Source organism: Melopsittacus undulatus, chromosome 9 (genome assembly GCF_012275295.1).
Source record: "Melopsittacus undulatus isolate bMelUnd1 chromosome 9, bMelUnd1.mat.Z, whole genome shotgun sequence".
Lineage (NCBI taxonomy): Eukaryota > Metazoa > Chordata > Aves > Psittaciformes > Psittaculidae > Melopsittacus > Melopsittacus undulatus.
Genome location: NC_047535.1, coordinates 41,639,058 through 41,645,355, shown reverse-complemented (window position 1 = coordinate 41,645,355; position 6,298 = coordinate 41,639,058). Strand labels below are relative to the sequence as shown.

General features: G+C 53.1%; 1 long non-coding RNA gene across 1 annotated transcript; it reads right to left on the bottom strand.

Moving 5' to 3' along the window:
- Positions 1–2,542: 2,542 nt before the first annotated feature.
- LOC117436685 (uncharacterized) lies at positions 2,543–4,279 on the bottom strand. Its single transcript, XR_004550025.1, has 2 exons — positions 3,616–4,279; positions 2,543–3,024 (listed from the first exon to the last, which is right to left on the bottom strand). It is a non-coding gene; the product is annotated as an uncharacterized lncRNA (long non-coding RNA).
- Positions 4,280–6,298: the final 2,019 nt, after the last annotated feature.

Here is a 6,298-nt window from a genome sequence, read left to right as displayed (position 1 = left end):
CCGAGCCCAATTAGGAGGCGGGTATCGGCTGCAATCACGGCTGCTGATAGAGATAAACGGGGACGGAGCGATCAGGCCGGCGATGGGGGGGGGGGGTTGGGGGGGGGGGAGGTTACGGGAGGGGAAAAAAAAGGGAGGAAAAAAAAAACAATTGAACTTTTCATCAGCTGCTAATCATGATTTTTTTTATTGCTTTGCTGAGCATTTTCTGGGGAATAAAACCTCGGAGGAGCCCAGGCTTTTGTGGAAAATGAAAGGGCATATAAAAAAATGAATGTACATGGATTCTAAATATTTCAGGTTGTATGACTTTGTGTTTGACCTTAGCAGAAGATGAACTAATCCTGCAATATAATAGACTTTCATAGAGATATGGAAAATGGCTGCTTTTTTATCTGGGTTACCATGGGAACCATCAGAGAGAAGGCCTAGCTGAGATGCAATAGAAGGTTATTAAATGTGTGCTTGTGTATATTGGAAAAATACAGCTTTTTGTCATCTTGTGTCACTCATAGGTCTTTAATACGTAATGTTTAGGTTATTAATAAACTAACACAGGTCTGTTTTTTACAGGGAACAACTGCGAATACAGCCATAAAAAATTAGCACAAGTTGAAAACTCACAAAGCTGCGGAGCATGGGCAGGGCCGGGCCCCTCTCACCACCAACTTCCATCCGAGTTCCTCTCCCTTTGCAGGCCAGGAAGGGACGAGTGTTGCTGGGCAGGCAGAGAGGCTGGGACACGGTTGGGGGTCCTGTCCCCACCTCGGGATCTCACCACCCCCTGAGCTGCAGACACAGGAGTGGCCTGTGGTGGCACACAGCAAATGTTGCCTTGTTTGGTACCTGGGCACAAGCTGAGGTGGTGCTGGGGAGAGAAGGGTGGGTGAGAGCCGAGGGAATGTTCACTCCAGGGATCTGTTGCTCTGGACCAGGTGTGCCCGGCCGGGCTGCGAGCGTTCACTGATACGTAGAGGCTTTTTGGGGAAAATAATAACAGTATCATCAAAAAAGATATCAAGGAACCAGAAAACCTGGGAGGGAAGAAAGAAAAGAAAGAGGGAAAAAGGGAAAGAAAGAGGGAAAGAAAGAGGGAAAGAGGGAGAGAAAGAGGGAAAGAGAGAGAGAAAAGAAAAAGAAAGAAAGAAAGAAAGAAAGAAAGAAAGAAAGAAAGAAAGAAAGAAAGAAAGAAAGAAAGAAAGAAAGAAAGAAAGAAAGAAAGAAAGAAAGAAAGAAAGAAAGAAAGAAAGAAAGAAAGAAAGAAAGAAAGAAAGAAAGAAAGAAAGAAAGAAAGAAAGAAAGAAAAGAAAGAAAGAAAGAAAGAAAGAAAGAAAGAAAGAAAGAAAGAAAGAAAGAAAGAAAGAAAGAAAGAAAGAAAGAAAGAAAGAAAGAAAGAAAGAAAGAAAGAAAGAAAGAAAGAAAGAAAGAAAGAAAGAAAGAAAGAAGAAAGAAAGAAAGAAAGAAAGAAAGAAAGAAAGAAAGAAAGAAAGAAAGAAAGAAAGAAAGAAAGGAAGGAAGGAAGGAAGGAAGGAAGGAAAGAGGAGCACAGGTGCCCTGTTCTGCCTGCAGCTGGGATGTGGGGGTCACCCAACACCCACGGGAGGGCTGGAAGCTGCCGCAGCCCCGGGGACCCAGGGACCGGCTGCGCTGACAGGACTGTGGGGGACACAGCCTCGGAGGTTTTACCAGCTGGACCCTGAGCGTGCCGAGGGCTCGGGCTCGATCGGGCACCGCTGAGCCTAAGAGTGGCTTTAGGGAACTCGGAACCCCTGGAGCAGCTCCCGGGTGCGGGTGAATGCGACTGTGAGTGCAGAGTGAACATAAGCACCAGCGGGTGCCCACGACGATGCTCTCCCTCTTCCATTCTTCCTGCAAATCCACCAGCTCCCCAGCGGAGCAACCCCGAACCCCCAGTGCACGGCAGCACCCCGCAAACCGCGGTGCTGACCCACCCTGCCCCGGCGCGGGGGCAGCCAGGGAACCCTCTCCTCACTCCACCACGTCCACAGCAAAACCCGTTTGTGCCGAGAGCCTCTGGGATGTCCCGGGTCCAGCCGGGGGCACCGCCTGCAGAGCAGCCCCGCGTCCATGCATACTAAGCAAAGCAAGGAATACATAGATTTTGCCTATCTGCCGATCAAACGCGGAGATCTGCTCTGGTAAATGATGCATTAGATGCGGTGGCTGTATTTGTTGTGTGAGTTTTGAAAGGGTTCCGATAATCTGGAAGCGAGAGATAAGGAACACCATTTATTCAGCAGCACTTTGGAACCAATTTTCAACCCTGTTCAACCCCATTCTCCAGCAGCCTCCAGGAGCCCAGGAGATAAGGATTGGGCTATTCATTATCTTCACAAGGAACAAAGATTAGCTAGCAGAGATGAAAAATTACCCCTGGATAGTAATAATAAGGAAGCAAACCTGGAGAGCTGCTGAGCTTATATTCTCCTTGCTGCTGCTGCTGCTTCTTCTCTTTTAAAATTTTCTCCCTTTTTTTAAATCAATATTGAAAAGTTTGTTTTTTTTTTTAATTTTTTCTCCCCCCTCTTTTTTTTCGGGGGGTTTCAGCTTTTCCCACTGTCTGTTGTATTGTTCGATATGCAGAATACGGTTGTTACCGTGGAAGAAGCAGAGCACGGTCCCCTTTCCCTCCCAGACTTTCAAATGACATCTTTAGTAGGAAAGCTAAAGAGCAGAGGAAAACATCCTTCTCCTCCAGTGGGAAAGAGGGGCAAATCGCACCCGCGCCCCTCCGGCCCCAATGCCGTTGGTGGCACTCGGTGGATGGCCCTGGCCCGGGGCAGCCCGGGACAGCCCGGGCGAGCGGGGCCCCGCGCTCCGCCGGTCTCAGCCCCCCCGAGCCCCGGCGCTGCCGCCCTCGTTTGTCCCCGCGCGGGGAACTATCTGCAGGATTCAAACCCCGCTTTTCCCGTAGTTTTTCCGCCCGAGCGATGATCCCTCGGTCTGGAGTCGTTCCGTGCAGGGGCGATCCCAGGCGCGGCTGGCGGCAGCGTCTCCCTCTTCCTGGGCACAAGGGAAAGACAGGGGGATATATATATATATGTATATGTGTATTTATTTTAATACCGCATTCTTTTGTATTCCCCCCCTCCCCGCATGAATCTGGTGATGCATCTCCTCTCAGAGGATGAAGGGTAATACAGGAGGAGTAATTAAAACACTTACTTTGGAAATGGGCTGCGTGGGGCTGATAAGAATTATCTGCCGCATATCAAGGACCCTTTTTCCCCCAACCATATCACAAAGACAGACAGAAAATGCCAGCAGAATGGGATCCCCCCTCCCCAGCCGCCTTTCTCCTGCTCACATTTTTACCTCCATTATGATGATAATTCCGCCTCCCGCGAAACTTTTCTCCTTCGCTTCCCGCACCATATTTCGATGCCCCGCTCCCGCAGGGCCCCCACAGGACGGTCCGGCCTTTGTCTCCCCATTAACACGGTTTCCCTGCAGCCCCTGGCAGGGGGTACCCCCCGCTCTCCCCCGAAGATTCGTGTTGCACCCCTCGGCCCACCCCGGCGCCCGCCACCCCATCCCAACACCGGGCGCTTGGCGAGGGGACCCCCCAACCCAGACCCGCACACACACATGCACCGGGAGCAAAATACCCGTCAGGTGAGGACTGCAGAGCCGGGGCTGGGGAGCGCAAACGTTTCCAAACCCATTCGTTCTGGCTGGTTTTCCTATGTGTGTTTTACCGTTACTTTCCTAGCTACAACAACGATTCCTGGCGAAATAGCTGCTTGCGCCTCTTTCAGCTTCTCCGCTGCTTCTCCTACTTGCAGGTGCATAGCCCGAAAGACTGAGTTTGGGAAGGGAGAGGGGGGAGAAGAAACACGAGGTTATACGAAAGCCAGGCTGGCCAATACGAAAAAGGAAAAATATAAATCCAGAAACCCCCAAACATTCCCCTCGCACGGGAGTGGAAACCAAATTAATACGAATAGGAATAATTTATACGAATAATTGATCCTGCAAAGTGGCTCCCCTCACCCCACCTTCCTTGGAGGCGGTGGAAGAAGCGAGCGGCTCGGGAGCCAGCCGGAGCCGGATTCCCAGTGCCTGGAATGCGAGTGTGTGTTGTTGGTATAATATCAATTCATTTAAAATATGAAAGTCAAGTCGCGTAGACTGTGACAGCAACCGTAACAAAAGGTGCAAGCAACAGACAATGTGATGTGCTTGTACAGATATTGTAATGATGCAAATGAAGTGGAGGGGACGAGCTGCCTTATTATGTACATAAATACACAGTGGCTCGCTGTGCCATCCTTGAATGCAGGAGAGTGAGAGAGGGAAGGGGAGGGAAAGAAGGGAGAGAGGGAAAGAGAGGGAGGGAGGGAAGGAGGGAGGGAGGAAGGGAAGGGGGGGAAGGAAAAAAGAAGCAAGGGCTCAGCTCGAAAACTGCAGCCGCTCCGCAGCGCGCACCTCGGGCAGCCCCGCGCACCGTCCGCCGCCGAGCACCGGCGCAGGCGGGAGGGAGGCTCCGCGGAGCGGCCCCGCGGGAGAGCGGAACCGGCGCTTTCCAGGCACCGGCCGGAAAACGGAGAGAAACCTGAGGAACAACGAAAGGCGAGGTAAGGGGATGCGGCTGCGCGGCTCGGCGCGGCCCCAGGGATGCCGTACCGGCACCGCGCCTCCTCCGCCGCCGCGCACCGGGATGCGGGTCTCGCCGCTGGAGCACATCGCTCGGGGCAGTTTTCCCCGGGGACAAACAGGGCACGGTTCTGTAAAGAACGAATAAATGCCCCCGGCACGTCCGGTCCCTCCCGGCAGCCTCGGCCGGGCCCGGTGCAGAGCTCAGATACTCCGCGGGGGCTCTGCCGGGCGCACCGGAGCGCTCCTGCACGGGCACCCTGCGGGGAGCGGGGCCACGTCTGAGGCTTGTTGGGTTTTATTCCCTTCCCCATTGTCACCGGGTAATTATTTAAATCTCCATCTTGGAAAGTTGCATTTCACCCGGGGCGGCCGGGCAGGCACTTCCCGGAGCCCGGGTGTGCAGAGCCCGCGCCCCCTCCCGCACCCGCGGCCCGTCCCCTCGCCCCATTGTTGGCAGATTTGGGCATTAAAAAAGCGAAAGAAAGAAAACCGGAGGGAGATGCGGGTTCGCTGTGCCGGCCCTGCACCTGCCCGCCGCAGCCCGCCCGTCCCAGTCCCGTGCGGCAGCTTTACGGGGCTTTGCATGATTTTTGCTGTTGTATGTGCAAAGTTCCCCTCTTTATCCTCCTTTTGCTTTGGGATGCTGGGGCTGGAAGGCAAGGAGGGGCGGGGGGCGGGGGGGGGGGGAAGAAGAAAATACATAGAAGCACCCAAGAGCAGAGCTGCCTGGATTTGAGGCGATTTCAATAAGAAAAGCTGTTTCTCCAAGCTGGATGCGCGTTTCGGTCGCGGGGGTTCCTCTCCCCTGAAGCATCCTTATTAAAAGCAATCAGTTAATACAGTTTTTACCCTCGGAAGTCCCATGCCGGCCTGGTCCGTGCCCCGCGGCTCGCAGGGGGAAAACAGCCGAGGCCAGTACGCGGGTGAGACGAGCCCCGCTGCTCGTTTCGGGCTCCGTCCCTCCCCAGCGAAGTTTTGCCTGCGAGGAAGCAAATGAAACCTGCAGGAACGGCCCCTTTCCTGCACCAGCTGCGCCCGAAATAACCTTGCAAGGGGAAAAAAATACACATAAAATTAAACCGAGCTGCGGCGAACGAAATCTTCCCTGGTAGCGCCTGAAAATAAATGGTGATAGGTTCTTCTGGCTGTGCAGCCCCTCACGCTTCCCGCACGCGTTCGGCTTCGGGAGCTCGCACAAAAGCCGTCGTTTTGGGCAGGCGGGGGGCACTCGAGCATTTTCCTCCGCTTTATTCGCAGCCGGGGGAGCGGGGGAGGAACCTCGGACAAAGCGCAGGTGAAGGAGATTTCGGGGTGGCCAGGACAGCAGCAACTGGCTGCGGGATGGGGGAAGAGAGGGGCTCCTCCGCTGTTTAAATATAACAACAATTTAAGTATTCCATGATTTATTCCCAGAGCCGTTTCTCTTTTTATTTCCCTTGTTTCTTATTTCCCTTCCCTTTATTTTCCTGTTCTTTACCTTTCCTTTTAATTTCCCTTTTCTTTAATTTTCCCTTTTCATTTTTTTCCTTTAACGCAGCTCAAATTGGGTCTCGCGGTTAGGAGGTAACTGTGTCACTTTATAGCCCCATTAGCAGCCATTAGCTCGGAGGGGGGGGGGGGGATCGGGGGAGAAGCAAAGCGAAGCGGAGACAAGACCAGAGGGAGGAAAACACCGAAA